Below are 10,276 nucleotides of genomic sequence, written 5' to 3' on the forward strand. Positions count from 1 at the left end.
TCTCTGTATTAACAAACATGCCATATTGGCCCAGCTTATTTTTCTTATCATTGTTGTGAGGAGACCATAAACAGCATTTGCACTATCTGTTGTTCAGTTCATTTGCTGTTATGGATAAAAAGTCTTTTTTTGTTTTCAAATAGCTGATAACTATTCGCTGATAGCTGCCAACATCTACAAACAAATATAATCTATAAAGTTGTTCTATATAGTGTGTAACTGTTCATATTGAGCGTTATTAAATTTATTGCTAATGCAATCATATGGCACATTGACTTCTGAGGAAATTTTAGATGCACTCATCATCAGAAAGGTTGCCGACCCCTGGTCCAGACTATCGCAATAAAATGGTAAAAAGAGAACATACACACACTCAAACAGAGAGACATGAAATGCTTTTTGTAGAGAAGTTTGAGTCCACAGCTACACGCCATACATATACATTGAACTGCCTACTAACCCACACATGCAATGAAAATCAGCTTACACTCATAAACATGTCAAATACTTTTCAGCAATATTAAAGCAGGGAAACCTAACACACACTTGTTGTGAAATGCTGAGTTTATCCACTACTGACAAAACAAACTCTCCGGGTTGCTGGACAACAGCTTAACTTTAAGAAAGAAAGAGACTGGAATGACTAGCCAGTGACGAAACAATACATTTAGTGATTAAGAGTCAAATTGTAAGATGTTTTCTGCTGATTGAGCAACACAAGTGATTACTGTATGAAGAAAATTATATTTTGTGGTAATATGCATTTCTGTTGTCCTATCATCTTGGTGAGCTATGAGTTGATTATATTATTTAAAAAAAAACAAGGAGGAGAGAGGGCTGACACAGGGGCCGGCCCAGCGTTTCTCCGCTCTCCGTGTAACACAGCAAACAACATCATTTTCCTGTTCGTCTGTTTTTGTTTTGTTTTTGTTTTCCTCTTTATGCTTGATTACAGGCTGCTTTGCAGGCCCTGAAAGCCGAGGCTGACCTGGACTCCTGCTCGCCCCTCTACCATCTTCGACGTGACCCTGACCAAATGCTGCAGCAGCTGGACCCACAACAAAAACCTGAAAATGTCGACAGTGCTGCACGAAAGGGATTTTATGCAGCGGAGAAGGAGGGTGCCAAAGCCCGTTTCACTACACGGGGGAAATTCCCAGATAACTTCAGCGGACAGAGCTGTGCCGAGACGTCCATTAAGCCTGGATGAAAAGTGAGGCAAAAGAATGCTGACCTTGATAACTTTGTATTAACACAGTGCAGGGAAGTGACGGACCAACATAGATGATCGAGCAGCAGAGAAAAGGGCGCAACAGAGACAGAAGGAGCAACTGAGGTCAGAAGCCACCTCAGAACAGACGACACACAGAAGAAGATGCAGGTTGCGGCAAGCATGGACACTGGAGAAAGGACTGCCCCAATGGGGGTCAGAATCACAGAGCTGTGAGCAGCAGCAGCAATGGTCACAAATAGACTGAAAAGGAGGAGGGCAGGACCCCAGGCACGCTTCAGGCCGTGATTTACCCAGAACACCAAAACAGGAAAGTGATGAACACACACATCTACACACAGACTGACTTAGTATGAAGTGATATATACAACACAACACAAACACATGTGCACTCGTTGATTGAGTGAGAAGTGACACACACACCTAAATCGAAATGCTGATCCACTGAGAAGTGATCTGTTAGGTTTAATGTGTTGTAGGTGCCATTTGAAAAGCTACACAATGCCATTTAGAAAGCTAGAATTCATCTGTTTGCTATCTAACCTACGCATATGACTACGTGCATGACATTGATAAGGGGAACAAGCAGCCTTGAGAAGAACAGATTCTACCAACAACAATCTGGGAGAGCTGCACTCCCATCCGGGGCGATCGTGGCTCAAGAGTTGGGAGTTCGTCTTGTAATCGGAAGGTTGCCGGTTCGAGCCCCGGCTCGGACAGTCTCGGTCGTTGTGTCCTTGGGCAAGACACTTCTCCCGTTGCCTACTGGTGGTGGTCAGAAGGGCCGATGGCGCGATATGGCAGCCTCGCTTCTGTCAGTCTGCCCCGGGCAGCTGTGGCTACAACTGTAGCTGCCTCCACCAGTGTGTGAATGTGTGTGAATGGGTGGATGACTGGGTGTGTAAAGCGCTTTGGGTACTGGAAGTCCCAGGCTTTTCTAAGCCCAAGTCAGCCAAGTGGAAGCTAAATTGGCTAGTTTTTTAGCATCAATTCATATGTAAATTAGGTTGTTACTGAATGATTGCCGATTTCTAACTGCCAACTGCCTCTTTGTTAGTGTGTGGGGGTGGGGAGCTGCTAAAAGCTGTGAACTTCCTTTCCTGTTGACGTCAATGAAATTGTCATCTTGCAGGGTCTACTAGGCTGCTGGTCAGCAAACCTGTGAAATCCACAGTATAACCCTAACCCTGCAGTATATTGCAAGTAAACCTGACAAGTTTGGGATCAAGTTTTGGGTGGCTTGCGACCTAAAATCCAAGTACATTTGCAATGTCTTCCCATATCTTGGCAAGGGAAGTACATTTGCAAGAGAGTTGGCTCACTCTCATATGGCTGGGAAGAAGGCAAGAAAAGAACAGTTGCTTTGGACACAACCCTCCACACCTAGCCCTGGAAAAAGAGCCATGTGTTAGGTCAAACACAAATGCAAGAACAATCATGCCACTGTGCGATGTGTTCACTGCTACAGATACACATGTGGTAAATGCAGACTACAGATACCATGGCAGTGCCAGGATAGTGAGTGATTGCTGAAAATGTTGAAATGTACTCACTCACTTTTTATTATTATTTGTAAATATGTGTACAAATGGTTGTTTTTTGTTTGTTGTTTTTTTTTTTTTGTACTGTTTTTATCAATAAATCTCAGCAACAAAGGAAATACACCCATGTGTGTTGATTTCTCCCTAAGATGGCAAACAGAAACACAAGTTTCCTTGTGGGTTGGGGTTAGGCTAACCCACAAGGGTTATTACTTGCAATATAATAACCCTTGCAATATACTGCAGGGTTAGGGTTATACTGTGGGTTTCAAAGGTTTGCTGACCAGCAGCCTAGTAAACCCCGCAAGATGACAATTTCATTGACCTCAACAGGAAAGGAAGTTCACAGTTAGGGGTTAGGCTAACCCTAACCCCTAAGCCCTAGCCTAACCCTAAGGGGTTAGGCCAACCCTAACCCCTAACCCTAACGGCTCAGCACCACCTTATTTACATAACAAAAGCAGCAGTCCACAGTTCAGTTCAGGATATTAGCTAAAAGCCTACCTGCCATTTGGCTGGTTGGCGGGTTTTAAACGTAGAAAAGCCAAATGGCTGCTCTCTGGGAGTTCCTGTGCTAGGGGGGACTAGTAAAAGCGCTATACAAATACAGGCCATTTACCATATAACCACACACAATGTATAATCATGCTCACACAGCACAATCACACTTTATAACCAGTTATAGTAATTTCTCATAGGTAATACAGCAACAAGCTTTATGAATATTCATGTGTGTAACCAATAAAAAACACTTGCAGGGGGAAAGCAAGTTGAAGTGGGTTGGAGACAAGTGCTTCCCTCTCGCGAGTGAAAACTTGAGCTCTGTGTGACCCCGTTCCTGAGTGAGCTTCTGTTTATCCAGCAGTACCAGGGTAAAACTCTGACATGATCCACAAACAAAATACACATGCACAAGCTCATGCGATGAAGAGTGATGCACACACACACACATGCTAATGCAATGAAGAATGCTTTGCTAACAAATGCTCATGCTGATGCGCAAAGGTTGGGGTTGGGGGAGGGAGACAGGACAAAAGACAAACTGTGGAAAGGTTTGGGGTGATATGATCATATGAAGACCTTTAGATTATTCAAGACCTTTCACGTGAAGAAAGGATTTTAAATTTGATTCTGAACTAAACAGGGAGCCAATGAAGTAATCTTGTGACATTAATCTCACTCCAGTTTTTCAGGTCAACTGAAATATTTTCTAGGGTTTGTACAACAGCCTGGTAATGAATCACAATAGTCCACACTAGAAATCATAAATACATGAATTATTTCCTGTAGGTTAAGACAGGTTGTTTCTAATTTGTGCAAATGTTAGTGATGTGCGGATCGATTCTGAAATATCGATTCCTTTGATACCAGTCATTTATGTTTATTTATCGTTTATCGCTTCTCACATTAAAATATCGATATTTTAGTAATTTAGGGTAAATTTGTAGTTTATCATTAACAGGAACACAGTGGAAAGAAACTATATCATTCGGATTGTCTACACTGGAAGGAACTACTTCCGCCTGTCATAATAATAATAATAATAATAATAATACATTTTATTTGAAAGTGCCTTTCAAAACACTCAAGGTTACTGTACACAGCAGAATAAAAGCAACAGAAAAGCAACATAAAAGCAAGAAGTTTACAGAATCATAAAAGCATAAGACATAAACAAATAAAATAGCAGAGTGGAGAGGTTATGTGGGATAAGCTATTTTGTACAAGTGGGTTTTGAGCTTGGACTTAAAGAGAGAGAAGGAAGAGATGTTTCTTAAATCAGGAGGTCGGGAATTCCAGATTCGTGGAGCAGCTGAAAGCCCGGCTCCCCATGGTGGCAAGACGGGGGGAAGGGACGGAGAGAGAAAGGGAAGAAGAAGATCTGAGACAACGAGATGGGGCGGTGATCTTAACCAGGTCAGAGAGATATGGAGGAGAGAGATGATGAATAGCCTTAAATGTGAACAAGAGTATTTTGAAATTGATGCGATATTTGACCAGGAGCCAATGAAGCTGCTGCAGGACAGGAGTGATGTGGTGGACAGAAGGGTCCTGGAGATGATACGGGCAGCAGAGTTCTGGACGCGTTGGAGCTTGTGGATGGATTTCATAGTCATGTGCGAAATACGGCTGTATAAATGCGTCGCAGCTGCTTGGCGTGCGCACTCACAAGAATGGTTGAGCGTAAATGGAGTCATGTGCGGACGTATTTTACTTCCACAAACAGCCGAGACGTAGTTTACATGTGGCAAGAATATGAGGTGTTGTGGCAAGACCACTAACCTCATCAAGCACCTCAGAGTAAATCATATCACAGAATATGACGAGCTTATGTTGAGGCAAAGTGAAGAAGAGGAGAGGGACAGGTGCTGCTAGGGTGAGACAGACGTCTCTCACAGAGTCCTTTAGTGCTGCAGGCAGGCAACGTGTTCAAATATCGCACAACTTCAGTTTTTTTATTTCTATTGGATAATTGTGCATTATTAAGTGATAAGAACAAGTAATCTGATGCCCTTTAATCATTAGAAAACTATAATTTGAGATACAATAAAAGATACAATAAATAAAATAAGTTTTTGTACAAAGTATCGGTATCAGATCAGTATCGTTGATACCACCCTGAATTTTACTTGGTATCGGATCGGAAAGGAAATCAGTGGTATCGCACATCACTAGCAAATGCAAGAAACCAGTCCTATATATTGGTTTGATATTAGGGCTGGGTATCGTCACTGATCTCTAGAATCGATTCAATTCTGATTCACAAGCAAAACAGCAAAAGTCAGAGTGAATTCATGACGATTTTTATGTGAAGCTGTTTGCTGCTGGTTCAGTCAATATTGTTTGGAGAGAGATAAAACCTGCAGCCCAGAATCTAGCGCAAAGAGGGCGTAAACACAAAGCGCAAACCCGCCGAAACATCAGAATCAGTGAGCTGTCGGCTTTCAGCCCCGACCGTGTCCGTGAGAAAGGCGACATCTCACTGATCCTGATCCGTCGGCGGGTCCGAGCTTTGTGTTTACGTCTTTGTGCAGAATCCGTGTTCCTGCTCTCATTTACTGTTTTAAATGTTTGGTGGTTGTTTAAATCTTGTGAGGTTTCACCTGAGATCCTGGTATTTCGGGCAAAATAAATTTATATTAAAAAATCGATTCAGGATATTAATGAATCGATATCACGTTATCCAAGCTAGAATCAATTTTAATCGATAAATCGATAATCAAAACCCATCCCTATTTGATATGCACACTGAAGGACATAGTTGGATAACAAAAAATAAAATTAGTAGAGGAGTAGAGTACAAGTGCAGGGTTGTTGTGCGGACTGTGAGACAATTTATTGTTGCAGACAATTAAGGTAATCATATCTGCCCTCTACGACTCTGTTAATTGTTTTGTGGCCCAGACAAAGCATTTCAGCTCCAGATGCTCACTGCTGCACACAGAAGGGACAAGAAGACGGAAACAAAGAGAGGACTTTTTTATTTCTCACTTCCAGCACAAAGAGATACTTACCAGGCAATCACCTTTAACCATGCTGCTACCTATGTTTGTTATCATGTTTGTCTTTTTTTACACACTGGCACAAGTGTAGACTCAATTTGTTTTATGCAGAAACAGAGCTGTTCTGAAATAGTATGATTTTCCACACTGGATGATTGCTAAGCCTTCGGGTCTGATAGGTTTGTGGTGTAAAATGCCCTTCCAGTGTCGGTAACATTGTCTACATATTTTAGACAACTTCAGACACCACAGTGTCTGCCTTGGATAGTATCCCTGTAAAGCATGTCTTACCATTAAAACCGATTAATCACTCCATAAGCCTTACTCCCATGAATTTTCAGTGCATTCTTATAAAGTGGCTTAGGAGGAAGAACATGTCACGAACTAATCAGCAGACTGGTAGTTTGAGCTCCGGCAGCTCCAGTCTGTATGCCAAAATATCTTTGCGCTAGATACTGAATCCTGCGTTGCTCCCAATGCATTGATAGGAATGTTAATCAATCAATCAATCAATCAATCAATCAATCAATCAATCAATCAATCAATCAATCAATCAATCAATCTTTATTGGCAGACTTCATGTCCATAAAAACAAGACAGGAACACACACACAACCCAACCCCCCCACCCCCCCAAAAAAAAAAAACACAAAGTATAAACCTTAAAAAGATATATATATATCTGCAGGACCTGTACACCACCAGGACACTGGGGCGTGCAGCTCGGATCTCAGCTGACCCTTCTCACCCTGGACACAGTCTGTTTGACCTGCTCAGGCAGGAGGCTCCGGTCCATTCGCACCAGAACCTCTCGCCATAAGAACAGTTTCTTCCCCTCTGCTGTTGGACTCATGAACAGTAACCGTATGACTGTTCCCACCACTAACACATGACCCTACGCTGTGTTCACTGCATCATTCCATGTTTGCACTGATCACCACCTGCACTCATGTATATATCTATCTACTTAGCACTTTTAATTCTTATTTTTATTTTTATTTTTATGTCTTATAAGCATTTTATGACAGTATTTTTGCACTAAGCACCGCAGCAATTTCCTAATGTTGTAAACCTGCTCAACATTTGGCAATAAAACCCTTTCTGATTCTGATATATAAATAAATATATAAAGAATTTGTAAAAAATATAAAACCATAATATACATAAAGAAATCAATAAATATACAAACACTTCAACCAGTGCTTTCTCAGACTGGATGAGTAACGGGAACCACTCACTGTCGGATCTGTGAGCGCTAAAATTATACTGTTACTCGAACCATCCACTCGTTCTCTAAAATTGAACATTAACTTTCTTAAAAGTGCTTTAAAAGTCCAAACACCCACAGCTACAAACATCTGACTGGCACTACCCCTTCTAGGTATCCTGCAAAGGATTCTCATCGCATCATTATATGCAACATGCAGCTTCTGCATGCTACATTGTTTGTAGGATGACCACAAGGGGGCAGTATATAGCGGTGTGCAATACGCTTTAAACAAAGCCACTTTAACTGGAAGTGAACAAAAGCTGAATTTGCGTGCACATAGAGCTTACACCGTTGTCTGTACATGTCATCATCATCATTCATTTGCTAAGTAATAAAGTGACTGAGGTATTTCACCTTTTTATGAGTTTTTTGGGGCAGTTTAAACAAAGGGAAATTTAGCTGTTTGTCCTGCTTGGTTCTACATATCAAAACAGCACTTTTAGCAGCATTGTACTCAATGTCATATTGCACACCATATTCAGTACAGACATTAAGAAGATCCTGTAAGCCAGCACTGCTTGGACTAAAAACAACCAGGTCATCTGCATACATGAGATGATTTATCAATGTTTTACCTAATATACACCCAGTGTTACAGGCTCTCAGCTGTATGGACAAATCATCAACATATAGATTAAATAAAATGGGAGACAAAATCCCACCCTGTCTAACACCATTGCTGACACCAAAATGAAATACTGCTTCCCCATTTAACCTGCATGTTCTGATGAGCGTACCAGTAAGAGAGAATCCTCACGATGTATTGAGGAACTCCCCGTCTCTTCAGTTTATCAAAATGTTTTCTGTGGTTCACTCGATCAAAGGTCTTAGAGGCATCAATGAAACGCATGAGGACAGATGAATTTTTAGCCCTATACAAACTGACTATTTCCTTGAGTGCATATATGCACATGTCAGTGCTTTGGTTTGAAGCCAAACTGATTATCCAGAGAAGAGATGAACACACTAACTCTGTCAAACAAGATTCTTTCTAACACCTTAGATAAAATACTGGCGAGTGCAATCGGCCTGTAATTATCCAAACAGCTCACTTTTGCACCTTTGTCCTTCATAACTGGTACCAGTAAAATACACAGCATTGAGTCTGGTAATATGCCATGAATCATAAACCCAATGAAGCAGAGCGCTAGAAGAGGAGCTAGCCTTAAACTAGCATGTTTTAAATGTTCTGCAGTGATGTGATCCAAACCAGAAGCTTTATTATCAGACAACCTATGAATGGCTTCATATACTCCATGTGTCCCTACACTTATTGTGTCATTACTCATGTCAAGATTGTCCTCATATGGATCACTTTTTATACAGTTAAACAACGCACTGTAATGCTGTCTCCATAACGCTGCAATGTTATCTGCCCCAGAAACACCTTCAACAGTTGATGGTAGAGATGGTTTACAGTTATTAAGCTTTCACTTCTTTCAAAAGATCTGTCCTATTATTTCACAGCATTTTCCAAAGAATCTGCTCTCAGCATTTGCTCATTTTTAGTTATAAAGCGAACAGCGTACTTATATCTGGCATTCGCACATTTTTTCTGTTCAAATTCTGGGCCTTATTTAGGTCTTCCAGCCATGGCCCAACATTTATCAGCTCTGCGAGCTTCATCATGATACATGGATACCTGTTCTTTCCAGCCAGGTCTGATGTTAGGTTTCTTATGCTTATGTTGTTTATCAAGCAGTGTGCCACTTTCATACAGAGCAGTCACTATATCATCATACATGGAGCAGAGTCAATGTTTATGCACAGCATTCTTACAGTTGACATCCTTGCACAAAATAGCTTCTTTGGGCAAAGAAATGTTCAGATGTATATCGGTATTACTGTGATAAGCTAAGAAATCATCTTCACTACATGCTGACCAGTCTAATTTTACACTGGTAGCAATATTAGCAATATTATTTCCAGTTGTTGCTGGCATTTGTTCCACATTCACAGTAAAACCAAAAGGTGTCTGACAGAGTTACCTCATACCTGATAGTCATGTTTGCTAAAGCTGCATATCCATCAGCTGTACAGATACTCTGGTCCAGCCATGATGTGCCAGGCTTCACTGATGTATGTATAGCTGTCTGCAGGCAGTAACACTTTGGTAGACAAGATAAGATTATTAACTTGACAAAAGTGAGTTAAGTGGTTAGCAAACCGAGAACTGCTGTCTGTGAGATCAGCATTAAAATCACCCAAAACATATATGCTGTAAGTATCGTTGTCTTGAATAAATGCATTAATAAAAGCCAGCCTACTGAGGTATTCTTGCTCATTTTGACAAGATTCATAGGGAGTATAAATATTAAGAATGATAAAACTACTATTGTTCTGTGTATATTGTATACCAATACACCAGTCTACATCCAGTCTAATGGGCTTTATCACAGGGTCTATTTTTTTATCCCAGAGCACAGCAACCCCTCCAGGTATTCTGCCTCTGACTATAGCTGTGCTGAGATCAGTTGTTGATTCCCCCACTCCCAAAAAACTCGCATTTAGACAGTTTTCCCAGGTCCTGTTTGAACAACCATGTCTCCTGCAAGCATAAAATGTCACATTCTGCAAGCAGACTGTCCACTACAATCCGTCGAGCTTTGCCCCCTGCACTCTGTCCCAAACGTAGACCACGACAGTTGTAAGATAATATCCTAATAGACATCTTCATGTTGATACGTTGGTACCAAAAGGCGCAGTTATCTCCCCTGCTGGATCCCCTGAGC

General features: G+C 41.2%; 1 pseudogene; it reads right to left on the minus strand.

Moving 5' to 3' along the window:
* Positions 1 to 7,868: 7,868 nt before the first annotated feature.
* LOC148098047 (uncharacterized) lies at positions 7,869 to 10,215 on the minus strand (annotated as a pseudogene).
* Positions 10,216 to 10,276: the final 61 nt, after the last annotated feature.

This window comes from Neolamprologus brichardi, chromosome 17 (assembly GCF_056152115.1).
Source record: "Neolamprologus brichardi isolate AB-2024 chromosome 17, ASM5615211v1, whole genome shotgun sequence".
Taxonomy (NCBI): Eukaryota; Metazoa; Chordata; class Actinopteri; order Cichliformes; family Cichlidae; genus Neolamprologus; species Neolamprologus brichardi.